Genomic DNA, 14,099 nt, shown 5'->3' with positions numbered 1-14,099 from the left:
TGAAACCCATTGGTTGACAAGAACCTGTCTAGTTTCTTGTTTTACCACCTGTGCCAGTAATCTGTTCCACGTACTTACCACCCTTTTAGCAAAAAAAAAGTCCCTCCTGCATTTCCTATTTTCTTTTGTTTTTTAATTGGTAAATATGACCCCTTCTGCTTAAATGTATATTTGTTTTAAAATGTAAACATGAGAGTTATACCCAAAATGTTAATCTAATTTTTCCTTTCAGGACAACCTGCTGTGCACTGCCAGCATTTTCAATTATTATTTTTGAAACCTTTTTTGGTATATGCAAGATACCACCAATAATGCCATTCTGAAATCATCCAGCTTTCCTATACAAACAAATTCACATTTGAAGGAAAATGGACAACACTGTGGAGTTAACATGTACCTTGGGCTCTTATTTGTGCAGATTTAGCCTGATTCCAAAATGGCAGCTTCAATCTAAAATGGTTCAATGACTTGCATGGGTTACTGGAATTAAATTGCAGCTCAAGTGTCCTGACTCCCTTTACAGCCTGTATTTGTGTCTTGTATTGATACAAAAATAATGATTGCTTAATTTTGTAGCCATAGTATGCAATGGACTTACTTTTATCAGGCAACCTTGACAGCTACCTTCACTTTTCCCCCTCACCCCACCCCAAAAAAAAACACTCTTGCATTATTTGGGAATTTTTGGCCTTTACTCTAGTTGGCACAAACATTTTCCAGAGCTAGTCAATGAATGATGAACCTTGTTAATATTGTAAAGGAATGAGCTAGTGTGCATGCGCTCAACTCAAGTTGTGAGTTTGGTTCCCAGGGCAGATTGTTCTCTAGCTGACTTTGATTGGATAAGTTCTATCAGGTCACATTTCTGATGTAGCACTGAGGTCGTGAAAGGCGCTATATAAATGCAAGTCTTTACTTTCTCTCTAATGTGATAAGCGTTACGAGTGCATTATCTATCTAAATTAAACTATTTAGAGAATTCCAGTCAGGATAGCACTGCGAAGTCATCATTGGTATATAAACTCACTGGACAAATAGAATGGTAGGATGTATCCTGTTTCCTTAAAGGACAATTTCTGAGTGAAAGGTGCTGTTCTAGAAGAATGAAGAGAAAATTGGAGGGGAAGTTTATCTTGCAATTCACCTGTTGATTGTCATCTGTCTATCTTACTTGGTTGGCACACAATGGTGTGTGGCCCTGGGTAGTGGACTCTAAACTGGATGTAAATATAATTTTGTAGAATGGGGAGAACTGCAGCACAAGCTACAGCTGACTAGTCAGGCCGATTACTGCATTGATATTTAATGTCAGTAATAGTCATTGCTTTGAGGTTGTTTGAATGAGGGTAGCAAAATAAGGTCTACAATCATCTATAAGGGGCCATTTTATGAATCAGCACTACCAGTGGGGAGTCTCGTCTGACAGAAGCCCATATTCGAAAGTCCCATTAGGTGGACGCAGTCTGAGAATATGAATCTGAAGTGACGCGCATTTTATAATGCGGGGATGGAGCTGTGCCACCAGATTTACAAAGAGATGAAGAAATCAGTGTATAAAGGGAATGCAGTGTATGTTATTTATATGGATTTTTAGAAGCATTTGATAAGGTGCTACTTAAGAGACTTACTACGAAAATCAGGGCATGTAGTGGTATTAAAAAGAATATAGCACCATGGATAAAGGGATGGCTAGGGGACAAAGAAAAGAGTTGGGATAAATTGGTGGTTTTCAGGTTGGCAGGATATGGGTATTGTGCTCTAGGAATGTGTGCTTGGATTTCTCTTGTCTTCCATTTACATAAGTGATTTGGGCACTGATACAAGAGGAATGCTATCTAAGTTTGAGACTAAATTGGAGGGCATTCTTCCTCCCTCGTTAAGGGAGAAACTAAGGCCCCAATTTAAAGGGGGAGGGGGGGCGGGTAAAGTGCATGGGAGGCCAGAAGCGGACGGTACACACGGCAGTTCTAAAGGAAGCAAGGCCCGGCTGATTTTAACTAACTGGCCATATTTGAAATCGGTGTCCCACTCGAAGCTAGTGGGAATGATGTCAAGGCCAACGGTGGGAGCAGGAATTGAGGCTGCCGCCGGGGACCTAATGGAACGGGACCTGGCATCGGGTAAGTGCTTGGGGGGAGGGGGGGTTCCAAACAAATGCCGGTGTGGAGAGGGAGGGCCGGGGCAGGAGAGGCACGAGGATTTCTTCCTGCTCATCCGAAGAATAAAAAATCTTACTTAGCTTGGCCTCTTCTGGCCACACTACTGCATCCCACCAGGTTTCTCTGGCGGCTTTGACACCAGGTGGACCTTCCACTGAGTCGTCATAAAAATCACATTGTGGCACTAATGACATCACGGGCCGCAACTTTTAAATTTAAATTAGGTCCTCGTTTACCTGCAGCGGGAGCTCTGCCGACGTCAAAGTTGGTGAAGATAAGATGTCGATGGGAGAGAACGGTATGGCCTCAGGCCTGTAAGTGGACTCAGCCTGATCTTAACCCCTCCCATGCACCATTCTCGCTGGGCGAGGGGGGTTAAAATCGACTGCTAATAGATTACAAAGTTATGAAAGATTTTGAGAGGGTAAAAGCGAAAGATTGTTCCTACTGGTTGGTGAATCAGTGACAAGGATATAAAACAGGATTATCACCAAAAGAATGAAAGCAGAAGTTGGAAGAAATATTTTCACACAACTTTGAGAACAAGGAAGCTTTACCGCAAATGGTTATTGATGCAAAAGTGATACATTTATTCAAAAGAATTGGAGAAGTATCGCTTTGAAAAGGAAGAGTATAAAAGTATACTGGGAAAAGGTGGAGGAGTAGAATTAGAATAGACAACTCCAGTTGAAACACTAACATTGGCACAAGCACCATGGCCCAAATGGCCACATTGTGTACTGTAAATTCTACGGTTCTATATAAGGCTAAAATGGAGTTGTTATGCCATGGAGAAAAGGCTTCCTTTTAGGTGGTTGTCCAGGACATAACTTTTTTCTGATGTCAGGAAACATAGGGAAGCTAAGTTGGGAATGCTGGGCCCATCCCAGATAGAGTAAAGCACCTGCCTTGTTTTTTTTCTATCTGCACTGTTTCTTGTTTCTGTTTGGTCGGTTACATAGAAAAGGGTATAAAATGGGTTCACTGGACTCTTTGTACCACACGCTATGATGGTGTTTTACAGGTTCGGCTGCATATTGGCTTGTATTCCTATGGTTGAATTTTTTATAGGAACAGGAGTAGGCCATTCAGCCCTTCGAGCTTGTTCTGCCATTCATTTAGATCATGGTTGATATCTACCTGTCTTTGAAACATGTCCCGTGATACCTTTACCTTATAAAAAATCTGACCATCTCAGTCTTGAAAATTTCAATTGAGTAAGCATTCGCAGCCTTTTGAGGAGAGAATTCCAAATTTCCATTACCCTTCGTGTGAAAAAGCACTTCTTAATTTCACTCCTGAATGGCCCTGCTCAAATTTTAAGATTGTGCCCCTTCTGGATTTCCCCACCTGAGGAACTAGTTTCTCTATCCATCCTATCAAATCCTTTTATCATTTTAACACCTCAATTAGATCACCCCTTAATTTTCTATACTCAAGGGAATACAAGCCAGTCTATGCAACTGTCTTCATAATTTAACCCTTTAAGCCCTGGTATCATTCTGCTGAATCTGCGCTGCATCCACCCCCAAGGCCAATATAGCCTTCCTGAGGTGTGACGCCCAAAACTGAACATAGTGCTCCAGATGGGGTCTGACTAAGGCTCAGTACAACCAAAACATAACTTCCTACCCTTTAAATTCCAGTCCCCTTGGGATAAAGGCCAACATTCCATTAGCCTTTTTGATTACTTTTCGTACCTGTCCACTAGCTTTCAGTGATTTGTGTACCTGGACACCCAATCCCTTTGCTCCTCCACAGTTCCTAGTCCCTCGACATTAAGAAAATATTCCGATTTGTCTTTCTTGAATCTGAAGTAGATGACCTCACACTCCATCTGCTGCAATTTTGCCCACTCACTTAATCTGTCTGTGTCCCTTTGTAACTTCCTGCACCCACCCACACAACTTACTCTGCTTAAAACGGCAACTTTCAAAGTAATTTTTCCTGGTGCCAGCCCACAAATTACCAGATTTATTGAATTCAGTTTCACAATTTGCCATGTTGGGTTTTGAACTTATGATCTCAAACTTTCTAGTCCAGTACCACAATCACTTGGTTACCATACCCAAATATTTTGTTGTTTTGTGGTTTATTATAAAATAAATAACATCTTATCCATTAAATAGAAGATGCCCAGAAAGTCCAAGAGACCCTCTGAATACATCTTTAAAAATCCAGTTATACTTTGCAAGATGTCAAACCCAAGTGGTGTGAAATTGCCTCCTTCAGGGAATCATGTACCACTTTACTGTAGAGTCAGGTCAGGCCCATCTGTGGATTTACAGTACAACCTTAAGTGTCACTATTAAATAGAAACCACTTTGCAGCAATGTACCAGTTTAATGTAACTTCTATTTTCTAATGGTTTTCCTCCTCAAGATTCCTTCACTCCCATCCTTCCTGTCACATTATTCTGACAAGAAAATGAAACCCTATCCATCTAAAAATATTTTTTTTAAAACAGCAAAACAGAGATTTATTCACCCGATTTACCAAACCAGCCACTTGCTTTCTATTCTCCCTCTAATCTGCCCACTCATTTATGTTCCTGCTTTTTCTGAAAGCATGTTAAAGGGAGACACTGTTTTATTAATGCATTCTCCCAGTGGTGGAGGTTTTACACAAGAAGCAATTGTTTGGAAAATTTACCCTAAAATGTCTGTAGCCTCAGTTTTGTGTATCACACAAACTAATCTGTTTGTACATATAGACATGCTAATGTATGCATATTGCCACTTTTTGTCAGGAATTTAGTGATTTAACAATAGGTTTCTGCTAATTTTGCATTTTTTTTAAACATGATTTTCACAGACAGGGGTCAGCCTGATTGCTGAAATCCATGTTGCTCAAGGGGTAAAAAGAGCAGGCCTCCTCATTTTAATATCAGCTCAGCTTATTTGATAGCCCTTTCTCCTGAGGTAAATGAATATAGGACACTGGTCCTCGTTGACCTACAATGCCTCAAATTTAAAATTCTCACCCTTGAGTTTAAATCCCTTCATGGTCTCACCGCTCCCGATCTCTAACTCCCTCCAGCCCTACAATTATCCCCACCTGAACTCTCCATTCCTCTGACCCTAGCCTCTTTTGTGTTACCCCTACTCTTTGGCCCACCATTGACTGCCATGCCTCCAGTTATGTAGACCCTGTGCTCTAGAATTTCCTCCCTAAATCCCTCCATCTCTCCAACTCCCTCTCCCCCTTTAAGACCCTCCTTAAAACCTAACTCTTTGACCAAGCTTTTGGTCACCCCATCTAATATCTCCTTTATTGACTTGGCATCCATTTTTTTTGATTGTGCCTCTGTGTACTACCTTGGGAGTAAATGCACTATATAAAGTTTTTGTTGTTTGAAGCCCACTTGGGCACAAGGTTGACACTGCATTGCAGTACAGAGGGAGTATCGCATTGTCAGAGGTACTTACTGTCCTTTGGATGAGATGTTAAACCAAGCTTCTATTTGCATGTTCCCCCTGTGGCTCAGGTAGACGTTGAAGATCCAATGGCTATATTCGAAGAGTAGGAAGTTTTCCTATTGTTCTAGCCAAAATTCATTTCATTACTGTTTACTGTGTATAAAATGGTAGCATCATTTGCCTCCATAACAACAGTGACTGCACTTTAAAGAAATTCATTGTATGTGAAATGCTTTGGGATCTCTCTTCCCCCCCCCCCCCCTGCTCTCTCATGACCTCTCTGAGGTGTGCTCACTCCCAATGGGATGCTTAGTGGAATTGAGGTCTTGTTACTGCTTTTGAATTGTAAATGTAGTGTGCTGTTTCATTTAGTATCCAGTTGCAATTTGGTGGGTGGCAGACTAACCCTTGCAGTACTATGTCTCTTTGTATTTTTCAAATGACATCTTACAAAAGCTGGAGCCATAGAAGAACAAGTCTCTGTTGAAGCAAACTCATGTGACACATTTTCTGACTCCATGTAACAATGCTGTTCTTCAATACTCCCATCACTGAGGATGTCTGGAATCCAATAGAGAAAGAAAGACTTTCATTTATGTAGTGTCTTTCATAACCTCAGAATGTCCCAAAGTACTTTACAGTCAATGAGGTACTTTTGAAGTGTAGTCACTATTGTAATGTAAGAAACGTGGCAGCCGATTTGCGCACAGCAATGTGATAATGACCAGATAATATGTTTTAGTGATGTTGGTTAAGGGATAAATATTAGCCAGGATACTGGGAAGAACTCCCCTGCTCTTCTTTGAAATAGTGCCATGGTATCTTTTACATCCACCTGAGAAGACAGATGGAGCCTCGGTTTAACGTCTCATCTGAAAGACGGCGCCTCCAACAGTGCAGCACTTCCTTAGTACTGCAATTAAGTCTCAGCCTAGACTATGTGCTCAAGTCTCTGGAGTGGGACTTGAACCCACAACCTTCTGACTCAGAGGCAAGAGTCACGACTGACACAGTTGCACATTCCTTAAGGAATTGGAGCCTGTTACCTGCCATGGCATCAAAATGACATCTAGTGAAAACTATGAATGAGTTGGAAATGCTATGGTCTATGAGTTAGTAGCTTAGAAATTCGCTGCAGGCTGACACCAAAAAGGTACGTTTGTTAAAAATACTTACCTGAATGTGGAGCCAGGCGGAACAGAAATGCTCCACATTCAAACCACTCAGACCGCTCCAGCCACTGTTCATCCCCCTTCGATCATGACGTTGACCACCCTCCCGAACCCGGCCACCGCTACCACATCCCCCTCTCCCAACCACCCCCCTCTCCCGGTCCCCTTTAAGGACTTACCTGAGGGCCACTGCCGGCGATGCAGCAGCCTGATCTTTGAGGTCTCCTCCGGCCAGCTGCCTGGGGATGCCCATTAGGTGTCCGCAGCTCGCCGGTTCGATGAGAATGAGGCTCGAACCTCAATATTAGGTTCACCCCGAGCCTATCCATTCAGGGGCAGGGATCGTTGTGCCTGTTCTTGGGCGTCATCGAATGTTTCCCCCTGTGTGCTTCCAAACATTGGACATTTCCTATTTAATTTGATTGGAGTCTCACTGCTCCTAGGCATAATTTCATTTGAACTATTTTGTCCCTGCACTCAGTGTGTATGACCGCTAGCAGATTATACTGCTTAAGTTGAACTGAAGTTGCGGTGCACTTTAGAGGAATGTGCTTTTCTGGCTCTAAATATTTAATAAAATTTAAATAATTCTTGATGGAAGACAAATGTATGAACACCAAAGACTCCTTTGATGTTCAGAGGAACGTCAGTGCCGTATTCCACAGTATCATCTCACACATTTAACAGAAACAAAGGGTCAGGGATCTTGCTGGGTTCATATCAGGTGCACTCTCCACCAGATTTGTTCTTGGCTTTTGATTGAAGGATTATTAATAAGTAGCTAGGGAGTAATTCTGAACCTGGCAGAATCATTCCAAGTGCGCCATTCCATCAGTATACATGTGGCAAGTGACCAGCAGCACAGGAGCAAGCGATGAATGGCCACTTCCTAGGCAGCAGTCACAATTCTTTTCTTTTAAGTCAATCTTCTATCCATGGATTATTTGAAGGAGAAGCCAGTCTTGAAGGAAGGCTCCTAGGAAACAAAGACTATTCTCTGCCGCTCTGGCTAAAGACATCGGGAGGAGGATGCTCTGTAAACATCCCCATCCTCAATGATGGCAGAGTCCAGCACGTGAGTGCAAAAGACAATGCAGAAGCGTTTGCAACCACCTTCAGCCAGAAGTGCCGAGTGGATGATCCATCTCGGTCTCCTCCCGATATCCCCACCATCACAGAAGCCAGTCTTCAGCCAATTCGGTTCACTCCTCGTGATATCAAGAAACGGCTGAGTGCACTGGATACAGCAAAGGCTATGAGCCCCGACAACATCCCGGCAGTAGTGCTGAAGACTTGTGCTCCAGAACTAGCCACGCCTCTGGCCAAACTGTTCCAGTACTGCTACAACACTGGCATCTACCCGACAATGTGGAAAATTGCCCAGGTATGTCCTGTCCACAAAAAGGACAAATCCAATCCGGCCAACTACCACCCCATCAGTCTACTCTCAATCATCAGCAAAATGATGGACGGTGTCGTCAACAGTGCTATCAAGCGGCACTTACTCACCAATAACCTGCTCACCGTTGCTCAGTTTGGGTTCCGCCAGGACCACTCGGCTCCAGACCTCATTACAGCCTTGGTCCAAAAATGGACAAAAGAGCTGAATTCCAGAGGTGAGGTGAGAGTGACTACCTTTGACATCAAGGCAGCATTTGACCGAATGTGGCACCAAGGAGCCCAAGTAAAATTGAAGTCAATGGGAATCAGGGGGAATACTCTCCAGTGGCTGGAGTCATATCTAGCACAAAGGAAGATGGTAGTTGTTGTTGGAGGCCAATCATCTCAGCCCCACGATATTGCTGCAGGAGTTCCTCAGGGCAGTGTCCTACGCCCAACCATCTTCAGCTGCTTCATCAATGACCTTCCCTCCATCATAAGGTCAGAAATGGGGATGTTCGCTGATGATTGCACAGTGTTCAGTTCCATTCACAACTCCTCAGATAATGAAGCAGTCCGTGCCCGCATGCAGCAAGACCTGGATAACATCCAGGCTTGGGCTGATAAGTGGCAAGTAACATTCGTGCCAGACAAGTGCCAGGCAGTGACCATCTCCAACAAGAGAGAATCTAACCACCTCCCCTCGACATTCAATGGCATGACCATTGCTGAATCCCCCACCATCAACATCCTGGGGGTCATCATTGACCAGAAACTTAACTGGACCAGCCACATAAATACTGTGGCTGCAAGAGCAGGTCAGAGGCTGGGTATTCTGTGGCTAGTGACTCACCTCCTGACTCCCCAAAGCCTTTCCACCATCTGCAAGGCACAGGTCAGGAGTGGGATGGAATACTCTCCGCTTGCCTGGATGAGTGCAATTCTAACAACACTCAAGAAGCTGGACACCATCCAGGACAAAGCAGCCCGCTTGATTGGCACCCTATCCACCACCCTAAACATTCACTCCCTTCACCACCAACGAACCATGGCTGCAGTGTGCACCATCCACAGGTTGCACTGCAGCAACTCGCCAAGGCTTCTTTGACAGCACCTCCCAAACCCGTGACCTCTACCACCTAGAAAGACAAGGTCAGCAGGCACATGGGAACAACACCACCTTCACATTCCCCTCCAAGTCATACACCATCCCGACTTGGAAATATATCGCCGTTCCTTCATCGTCGCTGGATCAAAATCCTGGAACTCCCTAACAGCACTGCGGGAGAAACTTCAACACATGGACTGCAGCGGTTCAAGAAGGTGGCTCACCACCACCTTCTCAAGGGCAATTAGGGATGGGCAATAAATGCCAGCCTCGCCAGCGACGCCCTCATCCCATGAACGAATAGAAATAATCCTTGCAGGACCCTCAGTCAGAAAGTAAATGCAGATACAATGATCCCCATACATTTAGCAGGGTGATCACAGATCAGACTATTGGCACCTTGAAATGGCGCTTCAGCTGCCTGGACAGCGGGTGTATTGCAGTAGAACCCACCAGAGTCTCCAAGATCATCATTGTCTGCTACATGCTTCACAATCTAGCCATCCAAGGACACCTAGCTGCAGAGAAGGAGCCCAATTTGCAGCAATCAGATGATGATCATGAGAGTAATTGTGAGGATGTTGCAGCAAATATAATAAAACATCAGGCTCTCATAGAGAAAATATTCCTCCAACTGGCTGACCCACCCAATTCACTAACAGACCTGCCCACATGTGCACTGCGCAGTGGCCCAAAACGCCATCCACAACATTGGCATCAGCACTACCCTAAGACTATGGAAGTTCATCTTTACATCTGCTGCTTTATTATTCTGCATCATTGAATACGTGTTCAATGTATGACATTGTGTAAGTGTGACTTCTGAAGCTATTCTGGTGCTCCTTCTAAGTCTTAGTGGAAGGAGTAAGTCAAGTGGTTATCGGTTAGGTACTCAAGGTAATCTTTTATTATTGAGGTGGCCATCTATTCTTGTATCAGGTCATGAGATGGTCCTGCTACTGGTTTTGCCATGTCCACCAATATTGGGTAGCGGGTCTTGCTTGCTTTTGTAGCAATCGTCATTTGATATTGGGGCTTAGGTGGGCCAGATGTGGCATTATTCTGAGAGATAGTACCCCCTGATTAGATAGTACCCCTTGCTGTAGCTGCACCTCTGCTCCCAAACGTTCCCTCAGCAGGTCCAGTAATCTGCATGGAAGTAGACCACTGGGCTGCATTAAGGTAGTGAAGCTTGACGTAATCGCTCCGATCCTTTCACGGTGGAAAGGAGAGACTGTTGTAGGCTGAAACCCAAGGCCTCTTTAGTAGCAGTGTGAGCATTAGGAACTGTCCCCTATGCCAGTGGGTCAAAAAGGTGGCTTTTGAGAAAGTTTTAAAAGATGGAGAGAGAATTAGATGGGTTTAGGAAGGGAGTTCCAGAGGGCAACAACAATTTGCATTTATATAGTGCCTTTAACGTAGTAAAACATTCCAAGGCACATCGAACGTTATCAAACAAAATTTGACGTTGAACCGCATAAAGAGATATTAGGACAAGCTTGGTCAAAGAGGTAGATTTTAAGGAGCATCTTAAAGGAGGAAAGAGAGGAGGAGACGGTTAGGGCCTAGGCAGCTGTAGGCGCCCCCGTGCTACCAGTGAGGTCTCGTAACATTTACTCCATGCTCTGACAGTCCTGGTTCATCAAATGATGGTTAACACTGTGTGAAAAAAGTTTGGCAAAAAATTTAATTTTCTTCCTAAACACATGATGTAATATCTAAATCAACAACAGCTTGCATTTATATGTATTTTTAACATAATAAAACATCTCAAGATTCTTCACAGAGATGAAAACAGACACCAAGCAGTGAAGGGAGAAGTGTTAGGGAACGTGACCACAGCCATGGTCAAAGAAATAGAATTTTAAAACTTTTAAAGGTGAGGAAAGAGTTAGCAAGGCAGAGGGGTTTAGAGAAAACATCCCAGAGTGTGGTGCCAAGGCGATTAAGGTTGGGAGGGAGGAATGCAAAAGAAGGCAGAGCACCATTACCGAGAACAAGAATTTTGAATTTGATGCTTTGGGTGATGGTTGGCAAGGACAGGCTTGATAGGAGAACAGGAGCTAGTGTGAAATAACAGTTGACGAATTACAATTTATGCAGAGTGGAACTTGGGAGACCAGTGAGGAGAACAATGGAATAGTTGAGCTGACAAAGACATGGATGAGGGTTTTTGGTAATGGTGGGGCCAAGATAGAGACAGAGACAGGCAATGTTGCAAAAGAGAAAGAAGCAGTCTTGGCAGCGGCTAGGATGTCGGATTTGAAGCTCATTTCGGGTCCAGTTGAGATATTGAGGTTGCACACCAGCCCAAGTAGGCAGTCAGGGAGGCGATGGAATCGGGGACAGAGTGCCGAGTTTTTGGTAGTAGTCGAACAGGATGGCTTTGGTCTTGCCAGTGTTAAAGTGAAGAAAGTTCTTGCTCATCCACTATTTGATGTCAGACAAAGAGTCAAATAGCACAGTGCTGCTCATGGAATCTAGTGTTGTGGTGGAGAGCTAGAGCTGGGCATTATCAGCATATATGTGAAAGCTTGCCCGACGCTCACAAATGACGGTGCTGAAGACATATAAGAGAAGAGAATGATGGAACTTTGAGGCATACCCCAAGGCAACTGTATGGGGACAGGAGCAAATAATTTAATAGTACTGGCTGTGTTGGGACAGGTAAGAGTGGAATCAAGCAAGGGCAGTGCCACAATGGTGGACCACGGGGGATAGATGATGGAAGAGGAGGGAGTGATCAAAAGAGTCAAACGCCACAGAGAAGCCAAGGAAGGATAGTGTCTCACAGAAGATATTGTTGGTGACATTGACCAGGGCAGTCTAAGTGCTCTTGATAGGGCAGAAACCGAACTGAAGAGATTCACATAGAGGATGATGGGCGATGTGGGCACAGAGCTGGGTGACAATAGAACATTGGAGGACCTTAGGTACGAGATAGGTTAATGCTGGAGAGAATGAAAGGTTCGAAGGTGCACTTTTTGAACAATGGGTGATCACTGCATTCTTAAAGGATAGGGCAATGAAGGCTGAGGAAAGAGAGCTATTGACAACGTCAGTGAGCATTGGGCTGAAGAGAGATAGCTTTTCTGGTGAGCTGTTGGATCGGGGGGATCGAGGGCACAGAAGATTGATCTCATAGAGGAGATCAAAAGGGCAGCAGGAGAAACTACAGGGTGACGAGGTTGGGGCAGCGGTATTGGGGGAGGAGGACGAGAAGGGTGAGGATGAGGCAGGATAGAAAGAGAAAGAGGAAGTGGTTGAGTGGAAATTCACCTCCAGAAACATTTGTTGCCCCAGGAGAGTTTTGTACCAATTTTTTTTTAGAAAGAGAAAACTTGGTATTCTGGTTTCGGGCATCAATGTGTTAGAGAATCGTACAGATAGGGGGGAAAAAATTGGATAAGGGTCCGTTCAGGATGGCGGTAGCACGATGCGCTAGTACCCCACGCCCGATGGATCCTATGCAGGCAGCACGTGAACTTTGTGCTGCCTGCTACTTATCATGACATCTCCGTGCAGCCAGCACAACCCGCGCTGCTGAGAGGCTGCACGGAGAATGGGGAAATTGGAAATGGGGCGTGTACAGCGCACATCATCAGCAGCCTGCACCTCCTAAAGGTGCAGGTGCATATTTCAAATGGCAGGTACACAGCTAACTTGCCGGAGGGAAAGATGGCCATGAGAATAGCTGGACCGGCACGAGAGAGGGCTCCACGCTTCTCCGATGATGCTCTGGAGGCCCTGGTGGAAAGCGTGGACAAAAGGAGGGCCAACATGTATCCACAGGGTGGCTGGACACCCTCTAGATTGCAGCTCCGCAGGCATTGGCAGGCTGTGGCGCAGGAAGTAAACGCCAGGAGCATTGCACCATGCACATGGGTGCAGTGCCGAAAGAAGTTCAGTGATTTGACACGAGTGGTCAAGGTGAGTGAATACAAGTGTCAAGTGGCACATCCTACCAACTGCACCAATACTCCATGCATCACACCCGCCATCACCCACCCACCAACAAACACTGCCCATCCATACGCAATATTGCACTTGGCATGCTGCATCTCACCCGCACATAGTGCCACACCTGCAAGCCACACAACCACCACTCACAAGTCACATAAACTGGCAATTATTTGACCATGACAGCCACATCTCCCACACACCTTGCAGGACACTCACTGACACACTGTCCTCTGTCTTGCAGGAGAAGGTGGCGCATAACAGCCGGCAGCAGCAGGGACCTGAGGATGAACGGGCACGTTTACATGTCCTCACCCCCCTAGTGGAGTCAGTGCTTAGGATCATTGGGCGGGCCGTCGCTGCAGCTGTCACAACATGCCACGCTGGAGGTCCCGATGAAGGGGGTCTCTGCATATCTAATGTTCCATCTCCTTTTCCACATCTCCTTCCTCCCATAATCTTTTCTGACTCATGTGCTGCACATGCTGTCAGCACACACGTCTTACTTGCTCTTCTCCCCACTCCACAACTCAACCTGTTTCCCTTTGTCATTGCAGATACCCAAGATCACGTGGCGGCACCAACCGACAAGGAGGAGGAGGAGGAGGGGGTCACTGAAGCCACACCATCACTCGATCTGACACTTGCTTCCACCAGCTCAGAGACTGACACTGCGCGTCCTTTAGAGGTTAGGTTAGAGGAGGGATCTGCACCTGGTGAGACACCGGGCACAAGTGCGCAGGAGCCGGGGCAGGGGGAACGGATACCACAGGTACCAGCTCGCCGGACGGCGAGGTCGCTCACTAGTTCTGCTGCAGAGGAGTCAGATGAGGACTTCGATGGGCCAGGCTACAGAAGACGGCTGATGGGCGTACACCAACAAAAGATTGGGGCACTGGAA

Source organism: Heptranchias perlo, chromosome 1 (genome assembly GCF_035084215.1).
Source record: "Heptranchias perlo isolate sHepPer1 chromosome 1, sHepPer1.hap1, whole genome shotgun sequence".
Lineage (NCBI taxonomy): Eukaryota > Metazoa > Chordata > Chondrichthyes > Hexanchiformes > Hexanchidae > Heptranchias > Heptranchias perlo.
Note: the sequence above shows the minus strand (reverse complement) of the source record.